Source organism: Phaseolus vulgaris, chromosome 3 (genome assembly GCF_000499845.2).
Source record: "Phaseolus vulgaris cultivar G19833 chromosome 3, P. vulgaris v2.0, whole genome shotgun sequence".
In the NCBI taxonomy this organism is placed as follows: Eukaryota; Viridiplantae; Streptophyta; class Magnoliopsida; order Fabales; family Fabaceae; genus Phaseolus; species Phaseolus vulgaris.
In genome coordinates this window covers 20341070-20351677 of record NC_023757.2, presented here as the reverse complement: position 1 = coordinate 20351677, position 10608 = coordinate 20341070, and positions in this window count along the sequence as shown.

Here is a 10608-nt window from a genome sequence, read left to right as displayed (position 1 = left end):
CTCTTTTAGCTCTTTATTCTGCTGCTCCAGCTCTTCAACCTGTTTTTTGAGTTGTTCGTTGGTCTCTTGAGCCTGGAGAAGGTCTTCAGTAACCTTCTTGGATTCCGATTGTGCTTGGGCCAACTCAGCAGCCAGTTTTCCTTTCTCTTTGTTGGCCTCGACGAGATCAGCCATGGCGTCGTCCCTCGCCTTTTCTACTTGCCCAAGTAGTTTCTCCCGGTCGATCGACCTTTGCTCCAGTTTTTGCACCTTAGCGGCGTCAGCTTTCATGAGAGCCTCCAGGTCGACCGCCTTGGCACGAAGGGGCACAATTTTGCTTTCCAGCTTGACCTTCTCTTGGGCAAGATCGTGAACTTTGCGGCGAAGGTCAGTAGCCTCCTTGCGCGCCAGCCTGAGCTCGGTATTCATTGCATCCTCCACTCGGGAGTGTTCGATTTCTGCGAGCGTCAGGCTGAAGGACAACTTCTCCACCTCGATCTTCATGGTGCTGTTTTCGGTTTTGAGGTTGAAGAGGTCGTCTTGGAGCCTCCTGGTTGAGCCTTCCACAGCCCTGGTTATGATCGCTGGGATATCCTCTGCTATGGTTTTCAGTTTGGCAGTTAGAGGTTCCCACATCCTTATGACCTCAAGGGGAATGTTTGCTGCTTGGAGAGGCGCCAGGTGGGCTGGTTGTGGGTTCTCGTCGCCACCTTCCTTAGCAGGTTCTCCAGTAGTCGCTTCCTGGCGTGGCGACGCGATCGGGGATTCGGTAATCAGAATCGGGGAGGTATGAGCAACCTCATCCCCGATTGGAGCATTTTCTGCAGCTTAAGTGTTTGAGGGGGGCCCCCTCCGGCTGACACGTATGGCGTAGAGGCGCTTGGGGGGTCCTCCAGGAAATTTGGCTCTTGGGCCTCAGCTGCAGGTGGCGCAGTGGCCAGTGGAACCGCTTGGACTGGTGAGGAAGGAGCCAGCGGCGTTGGCGGTGGTGGAGGAGGAGCAGGCGTCGATGGTGGTGTTGAGGTTGGAAGAGGGGGTGGAGCAGGTGGTGGAGAAGGTGCCACCCTCTTCCTCTTCGTAACGAGGCCATCCTCGGTGACCTCGTCGTCCTCTTCTTCCTCCTCATGGATGACTTGAGGGTCTTTCCTTTTAGGTCTCTTAAGGACCAATTTTTTGCGTTGAGCGGGTTCCTTCGGTGGTGATCGCCCATGGACAATGGCGGCCTCCACCACTGAGTTTGGCACCGTTTGGGAACCGGTCGCCAACCCGTGGTTTCGGGCGAGCGCCTTCAGTTCGGCGAGCATGTTTCTGGGCAACATGTCGTCTGCATGGAATGAAAATGCGTGGGTTAACTCAAGGAAAACGAATAAGTGCATAAGGTAATAAAACAGCAAAGCAGATGATATATGCAGGAAAGGTAAAACCAAAGTCTTGCGCATAACGCACAAGACGCCCAGAAACAGCTAAACAGAAGCAGTATCAAGACAAGAGTTTAATGTCCTAACCTATTCGGATATCTAGCTGATCTTCGTAGAATTCGAAGCATATCAAGGTGGTAGTGAGGAATGTTACATTGGCGTCTGCCACCTTCTTCCAGAAGAGACAGAGGTCTCTGTCCAATGCTCCCATGCTATCAGGACTTCTGGGCCTCCTGAAGCAGCTCTTGGACTCCTTTTTCCCCTTGTCCACCCAGTACAAGGGGAAGCCATCGAGAAGGGAGGTGTCCTTGTCGTTTGCACGTACTTGGACGAATTTCCCCTTCCAGTCTTTGTACGATTGCTGGAAGATGGTAAAGATGGACCTCCCAGCAATCGCGTTCAAGCTGACCCACAGGCGGTCTCCTGGGTGCTTGGCTTCGAAAAGGAACAAAAACACGTCCACCGACGCGGGCAACCCCAGGTGGGCGCACGTTACTTGAAAAGCTCGAACAAACGCCCAGCTGTTGGGGTGGAGCTGGGCGGCTGCAATGTTGAGCTCGGTAAGAAGTTCCCTCTCGAATCGGGTGAAAGGGAACCTGAGCTTGACCTTCTTGAACAGAGTCGTATAGACAAAGCAGAAGGGCCCGTCGGCGCTTACTTTGTCATCAGCACACACGGGCAGGTCGGCGGGGCAAGGCAGCACCATCATCTTTTCGTCGTGCTCCTTGTGAAACGATTGGTAGATCTCGTCTCGTCCCCCTTAGTCAGCCGCAAGACTGCTCCCGTAGTGTTCACGGAGGATGTCTCTTTCAGAAGGGTTGAGTTAGCCCAGGGGTATAAAGTTTTGAAGTCTGGCAGGGGAACGGGGGCTCCTCCAGCGTTAGGTGGAGCCGCCTGGGCCAGGACAGGTTGGGAAGACGCAGGCCTCTCAGCCTGCGAAGATGAAGGCCACAAACTTGTGTTGAGTCGTGTGCTTGTGAAGGAAGGTTTCGTGCTGAAGGATGAGGGTTCGGGGTAATCTTGGTGCGAGTCATGATAGCAGCTGCAAAGGAAGAAGAAAAGAAAAATGATCAGGGGGTTACAAAGGCTGACTCGATCATAGAAGGAAGGTGAAAGACAAACGAATGTAGGTTCGTTGCGACGATTGACGAAGCCCTAAGTTACGCAGAAGAATAAATGGAAAAACAACCCACAGCGTATGCACCAAGCAGTTACAGGATGATGCAAATCGGTGAAAATGCAAGGAAAGCCAGCAGATGAAGGAAAGTAGTTACCTTTCGATGATCAGGAAGACGAAGCAGGAAGATGGTGATCTAGAGTGTTGAAGAGCGTTGAGAGTTTTCGCAGAAGGAAGTTAGAGCGTTGCAAGCACGAAGAAAGTGATGGAACAGTGGAGCGAAATGGGTTTTAGGGTTTTTCGAAATGGTTTTAGGAAGCGCAAACAGCAAATGAAGAGAGCCGTTGATGAAGCCACGCGTCAAACGATGAGTGAGGGGTTTGGTGGGGCGTCAGAGCAGCAGAAGGTACAACCGCTTGGAATTCTGCGTCAGTGCCACGTAGATCGGTGTTAACGAAGGCTCTTTCAGTCTTTTCGCTAGACAAGTCTTCGCTTAAGACTGGGGGGCTTGTGTACCGCCCTGGTGGTCGGGTGTGATGACGTGGCATCCTGCTACAGTATAGGCATGTTGACAAGGCGCCAGGTTGGCAGAAGGGAAGGAAGTCGGGGGGCACGTGTAGTCGCCAGTTGTTATATTGGCGTGCTCCGATTTCCAGCTTACCAGAATCGGCGATCGCCAGGTTAAAGATGAAGTCGCCAGATGTAGATTCAGGCGACCTAGTCATTGGAGATCGCCAGAGTGAGCACATCGCCGAAGATGAAGGAGAAGTAGATTATGAAGGCGGCCGGCGAGACCACAGGGAAGGTGTATGAAGGCCCCTAACTCGCCAGTTCCAGTAGAGATCGCACTCCTAAGTTAGCTATGCACTGGGCAGTACCATGCATAAGTAACTTAGCCAAAATGAGAGTAGAAGCAGCGCCAAGTCAGGGAGCCTCCAGATGATGGCACGTGTACAGTTGGATGCGAGCCACGTGTCCAAATCTGTAACTGCCAGGAGAGAGAAAGCTACCAGGTATATAAGAGTTCTTAACAAACTTTCTGAGGTACGCACGTTCAGTTCATACACTTTACGCTTGCGAGTGATAAAGCTGACTGTGAGAGAGGATTTGCACGGTTCTTGTTCTCTTAGTTTTTGGTGATACCGTCACTGACTTGAGCGTTGGAGTGCGATCGGCCGCAGCGGCGCCGCTCTGTTTCTTTGCAGGTTCTTGAGGTAGATCCCGAGAGGAACGGAGGTGAGAAGCGGTGCGCACGTCGATCCTTTGACGAGGCAGTTTCCAGCGTTCCGGTCAACAGGCACGATCAAAGCTAAATCTAAAACAATGCCTCATGGACTCTATATCCCTTTATCGATTGCAAGTGCTCCATGGGAAGACATTAGCATGGATTTTATTCTAGTACTCCCTAGGACTGCAAGAGGTTTTGATTCCATCTTTGTGGTTGTGGATCGTTTTAGCAAAATGGCACATTTTATTTCATGCCCCAAGGTGGATGATGCTCAAAATATTTCCAAACTCTTCTTTAGAGAAGTGGTGAGACTTCATGGATTACCTAGAAGCATAGTATCGGATAGAGATCCAAAGTTTATAAGCCATTTTTGGAAAGCTCTTTGGGAAAAACATGGCACTCGACTACAATTTTCCACATCATGTCATCCTCAAACGGATGGACAAACTGAAGTAGTCAATAGATCTCTTTCCACTATGCTTAGGGCGGTCATGAGGGGTAGCCATAAGTCTTGGGATGAGTATCTTCCCCATATTGAATTTGCATACAATAGAGTAGTTCAGAGGACTACTAATATTTCCCCATTTGATGTTGTATATGGTTTTAACCATCTTACTCCTTTAGACTTGTTATCCCTTCCTAATCCACAAAATTTTGTGCATAAGGAAGGCGCTACCAAAGTTGAATTTTTTTAAGAAAATGTATGAGAAGGTTAAAACACAAATACAACAACAAACTGAGAAATATGTTAAGTACAACAATAAGGGAAAGAGAGAAATTACTTTTGAGGAAGGAGACCTAATTTGGCTTCATCTTAGAAAGGATAGGTTTACAACTAAGAGAAAGTCTAAACTTAGTCCCCATGGTGATGGACCTTTCCAAGTCCTCAAAAGAGTCAATAACAATGCTTATAAACTTGACTTACATGCAGAATATGGAGTACATGATAGCACCACTACAATTGAGAGCCCACGACTATGTCATATTGGGCCAATTACTAGGGCCATGGCTAGGAAGCTTGAAGAGCATTGGAACACTGCCACTGATGGCAAAGAGGCCTATCTATACATGCTCAAAGATGCCATAGTTCCTAGTGTACAATAGCTTTTAATTTCTTGTCAAAAGTAGCATAGAATAATTCTTTTGTAATTTTGTTAAAACTGCAAATTGGTACCTAAAATGCTAACCTAAGTTTAATTAGATTTTCCTAAACTCTTAATTAAACCTAGGACCGGCCCAAGCTAGCCCAAGGTGGAGCGTAAGTTCTAGATCTATTTGCACATGCTAGATTCTAGAACTTACTTCCCATGTGCTGAATTTTAGGCGCCAACTCACTCTTGCATAGCTTTGAATTTCCCTCTCATTTCACCTTGTGTAAACCAGCCTCCAATTCTATTTAAGGAGTGCCTTGGCTATTAGTTTTACAAGATTAATATACTTACTGAATTGCTGCCAAATTGTGCCAATTTCAGTTCTTGCCCAAAAACCTCTTAGGTTAGGCTATTGATCTTTAAATCTCCCCCTTACCAAAGAGAGTTGGCATCACCACTCTCAATCCCTACCTTTCATGCACCTTCAAGGTCACCATCATTCCTAGGAGGACTTTGCACGCTTACAATCCATAGAGCTTCCTCCAATCACCAACAATTTCTACAAATCATGAAGGTACTTCTCCATCACCCTAGGCACAAATTCTTGTTGATTAGGAAGTGGTAACAAATCTAAAGGAGTAAGAGGATTAAATCCATATATAGCCTCAGATGGAAAAATATTAGTAGTTTTATGAACAATCCTATTGTATTCAAACTCAAAATGGGAAAGGTACTCATCCCTAGATTTGTGGTTGTTTCTCAAGATTTCCCTAGGCATAGTATAAAAGGCTATATTTTCAACTTCATTTTGACCATTCATTTGAGGATGATAAGAAATTGAAAATTTCAACTTAGTTCCAAGTTTTTCCAAAAGAATCCTCAAAAAATGGTCTTCAAATTTTGGATCTCTATCTAAAACTATGTGTACCGTCCCGTATCCGGGCGTTGACTAAGTCAAGGTCAAAGTCAACGACTGGAGAGTCAAAGTCAACGCAGGGCGTCGCCTAGGTGGAGAGACGCCAAGTGCCAGCATCGCCAAGAGGAAGCGTCGCCAAGACAAGGTGTCGCCTAGGTGAAGGCGTCGCCCAACCAGGGCGTCGCCAGATCAAACAGTGCTAAAGCAAGGCAATCACAGTGTGGTTCCCCGATACCCATGGGTAGGAAAGACCATGGAGGGAGCGACGCCGTGGGAAGGCCTCAGGTCCCGATAGCCCGGGGCAGCGATAAAGAGAAGGAAAAGGTGGCTTCAAGGCCATAGTGATAGCATCAGTGGAGGGCAGCCTGACTCGTGAAGTACCCCTGCCGCCCCAGAGACGCCTTTGGGACAGATACGACTCAAGAGGAAGGTCACGCCCAGGGTAGCCGGGTGCAGGGTACGAGAGGAAGGCAGATACGCTCTCAAAGTAAGTGACTAGATAGTTGGGGGCATGAGTTGGTAGCCAAAAAGTCACCCCTAGCGCAGTAGCACTCCCAAGCAGGAGGACTCACACGTAGAAACGTCCCCAAATGGGCAGAAATGCCCCCAGATGGGGTCACGGCGTCGTGAGGCCCTCCACGTGTACGACAGCCATGTCAGAATAGAAACACCCTTTAGTCAGGTGCCAGGTAATTAAAGTCATTCAATACAATTCCCGTTTCGAGCGTTCAGGTACTATAATGGCTCCCAAGCGTTTCAACGTCTTAAATGCGCTACGTTTTCTAATTAGATACGCTGATTGAGCGCGTTACATTTGTAATTAAAAGCGCTTTAAGGCGTTTTAAATGCTTGGGTAGTTTAAATAGCGCTGAGAATGTTGGAAACAGAGTTCGAATTTTTGGCAAATTTACGAGAACTCTCTAGTTGCTTGCTCGTGCTTCAAGGTTACATACAAGGGACTGGGGAATATCTTTGCCTGAAGGAGAGAACACACACACAATACACAGTTCTTTTTACCACCTTCAGAGTGCCACACGCGGTGCTCAGAGACGGAGGTGAATAGTTTTGGTGTTTCTTGCTGGCTGACTTGAGCGTCGGAGTGCAAACGGCCGCTAGGGCGCCTCTTTGTCCTCTCTTTTGCAGGAATCCACAGGTAACCAGTGGGAAGGAGTCCCTAGCTGACGGTTGAGGTCGCGCACGAAGACGTCCCGGTCAACCGGACGGAACATTTGGCGCCCACCGTGGGGCCGATATAAAACATCAGTCCCATCACAAGTTCGAGAAAATCTACTAAGTCGCAGTAACGTTGGAGGAGGTTGGAGTGACCATGGCCCCCACCAGACGAAGTACAGCACGCGCAGCCCCAGCAGAACTATCCATGCAACAGGTCCTGGAGATAATGAGGGGGCTGCAGCAGGACATGGCGGAGTCGAAAATGGAACAGGAACGCATGCAGGCAGATCTCGATGCCTCGCATGAGCGAAATGAAGAGCTCCACCGTATAAATGAGGAGTTGCGCCAGGGCCTGAGAAATGATCGGAGGCGGCCTGGACATGACGAGATGGAGAACCATTCCCCACCAAGGGAGTTTTCCACTCCTTTCTCGCAGGAGATCCTAGATGCAGTGATCCCGAACACGTTCCCGGGGCCCAAGGTGATCTTCACCGGGATGGAGGACCCAGAGACGCACCTTGCTGCATTTCACACACAGATGGTCCTGGTAGGCGGTTCTGACGCTGCCAAGTGCAAGCTCTTTATGAGCACCCTGACCGGGATGGCTATGGACTGGTTCATCAGCCTTCCAGATGGTCATATCACATCTTTCCGCCAATTATCACGATTGTTCAGGGAACAATACTTAGAAAACAAGGCCCCGCCGCCGGTATCTTACGACCTGTTTGATGTGAAGCAGTATCAAGGGGAGACCCTGAAGGAGTATATCAATCGCTTCGGGGCCCAGGTCGTGAAGGTTGGTACGACAGAGGAGCCTATGATCGTGTACGCATTTGTGAAAGGCGTATGCCCCGGTCCTTTTGGAGAATCCATCATCCGCAACCGCCCTAGGACTTTCGCTGAACTACGGCGTAGGGCGGTAGAACATATTGCTTCTGAAGGGGAGGTGTGTGTGAAGCGCACCAGCGTCGTACCCTCACGCCCGAGGGGATCGGCGCGAGCTCAACCCGTCAGGGTCAATGAGACCACGACGGGAAGAAAGAAGCCAGAGGCGAGACGCCCCTACGAGGCCAGAAAGCCCCAGCCCCGGGGTCCAGCGGGAGGCCATCGCCCGGCCAGAGAAAGAGCGAGACCGGCGAGGTACAATTTTGTGGTAGAACTGAAAGACCTGATCGCCGTGCCTAATATAGCCGAGAGGCTGAGGCGACCGGCGAAGACCGACAAGGTGTTAGGGCCTCACAAAGAATCTTGGTGCGAGTTCCACGAGGCTTTCGGGCACCACATTGATAACTGCCTGTCGTTGGGTTACCAGCTAGATGAGCTGGTGAGAACTGGGTTTTTGAAGGATTATGTCGCAGAGCCCACAACGACTGCCACCTTGCCGCCGCCGGCGGAAGAACCAGCACACGAGATGCCTGCGCTTGGTGAGGTCCACACCATTGCTGGAGGTTTTTCCGGCGGGGGACCCACCGCCTCCCAGCGAAAGAAATACGCGAGGGGGGTAAATTCAATCGAAGAGAGGCTCTCGGGGCAGCCATGGGAGTCGGATCTCGTGTTCACGAGAAGAGACCTCCGAGATGTGGTACCCCACGACAACAACCCCGTTGTCATCTCAGTCGTCACAGCCGGAAGGAAGGTGCACAGAGTGCTTGTCGACCAAGAAAGTTCGGCAGACGTCATGTTTCTGTCGACCTTTAATAAGTTACGGTTGTCCCCCGATCTGTTGAGTCCCTACACGGGGTTCCTGTATGGATTTGGGGATAACCAGGTGGAAGTCCGGGGTTACCTGGAGTTGAGGACGACGTACACGGACGGAGAGGCCTTCCGTACCGAAAGTATCCGGTACCTGGTCGTGAACGCCAACTCCGCCTACAATATTTTGCTGGGCAGGCTGGCGTTAAACCGTTTGAACGCGGTGTCCTCCACACGCCACATGAAGATGAAGCTGCCGGACCTCAATGGCCAGGTGATAGTCATCAGGTCAGACCAGGAGGAGGCAAGGAAATGCTATGAGAACAGCCTGAAAACGAAGAGAGGCGTGTTCATGGTGTATGAACGTCCGCCGAGCGCGAACACGACGATGATTGAGGCGACGCCCGCTGGGTCGTCGCCTAATGAGGCCATAGCGGAGAGGGCGATGCCCGAAGCAGATGCGCCTATGGAGGAAGGCCCTGACGACGCGGCGCTCGTGGAAGAGGCGGCGCCCGTCGGAGAGGATAGCAGGGAACAGCCTGCAGCTAACGCCGTAGAAAGGGAGATTGGCGGCAAGACATTCAAGTTAGGAAGTTCGCTGAGCCCAGAAGAACAGGAAGGAGTGGCGGAAGTGATTTCACGCCACCTGGATGCCTTCGCATGGTCTGCCTCGGATATGCCAGGCATCGATCCCGATTTCCTGTGTCACTACCTCAGCATGGACGCCACGGTCCGCCTCGTGCGTCAGAGAAGAAGAAAGTTCAATGAGGAACGACAGCAGGTGGTGAAAGACGAAACGCAGAAGCTGTTGAGTGCTGGCCACATCAGGGAGATTCAATACCCTGAGTGGCTTGCCAACGTCGTCTTAGTGAAAAAGGCGAACGGAAAGTGGAGGATGTGTGTTGACTTCACAGACTTGAATAAGGCGTGCCCAAAGGACTCGTATCCGCTGCCCAGCATCGACGCCTTGGTGGACAGTGCGTCCGGGAGGAGTTGTTCGTCACAATATCCAAGTACCGCCTCAAGTTAAACCCTGAGAAGTGTGTTTTCGGGGTAGAGGCCGGTAAGTTCTTGGGTTTTATGCTCACAGGGAGGGGGATAGAGGCGAAGCCCGACAAATGCGCAGCGATTATCGCCATGCGAAGCCCGACGTCGGTAAAAGAGGTACAACAGCTGACGGGGCGGATGGCGGCGATCTCGAGGTTTGTTTCCGCCGGGGGAGAGAAGGGGCATCCATATTTCCAGTGCCTCAAGAGAAACAGTCGCTTTGCATGGACTGATGAATGCGAAGCGGCTTTCATTAAGCTAAAGGAGTACCTGGCAACGCCACCAGTCCTCTGCAAACCGGTAGCAGGCGTGCCCCTCCGGTTATATTTTACTGTAATGGAGCGGGCCATCAGTTCTGTGTTAGTCCAGGAGCAGGACCAGAGTCAGAAGCCCATCTATTTTGTAAGCAAGGCATTACAGGGAGCTGAGACGAGGTACCAAGCGCTGGAGAAGGCGGCGCTAGCGGTAGTATTTTCTGCCAGGAGGCTCCGTCATTACTTCCACAACTTTACGGTGGTGGTGATGACAAACCTCCCTATACAGAAAGTGCTGCAGAAGCCTGATGTGGCGGGAAGAATGGTGCGCTGGGCGGTGGAACTGTCAGAATTCGACATCCAGTATGAGCCTAGAGGATCCATCAAAGGGCAGGTGTACGCAGATTTTATAGCGGAACTTTCGCCCAGAGGTGAGCAAGAGGTGGAAGTGGGTTCTCAGTGGCTGCTCTCGGTTGATGGCTCTTCCAACCAACAAGGGAGCGGTGCGGGAATAGTCTTGGAAGGACCTGACAACATACTGATCGAGCAGGCCCTGCGCTTCGCCTTCAAGGCAGGTAACAATCAGGCAGAATACGAAACCCTGATAGCAGGAATGCTCCTGGCCAAGGAGATGGGCGCGCAGAACCTCCTGGTGAAGAGCGACTCCTAGCTGATTACGGGGCAAGTGTCGGG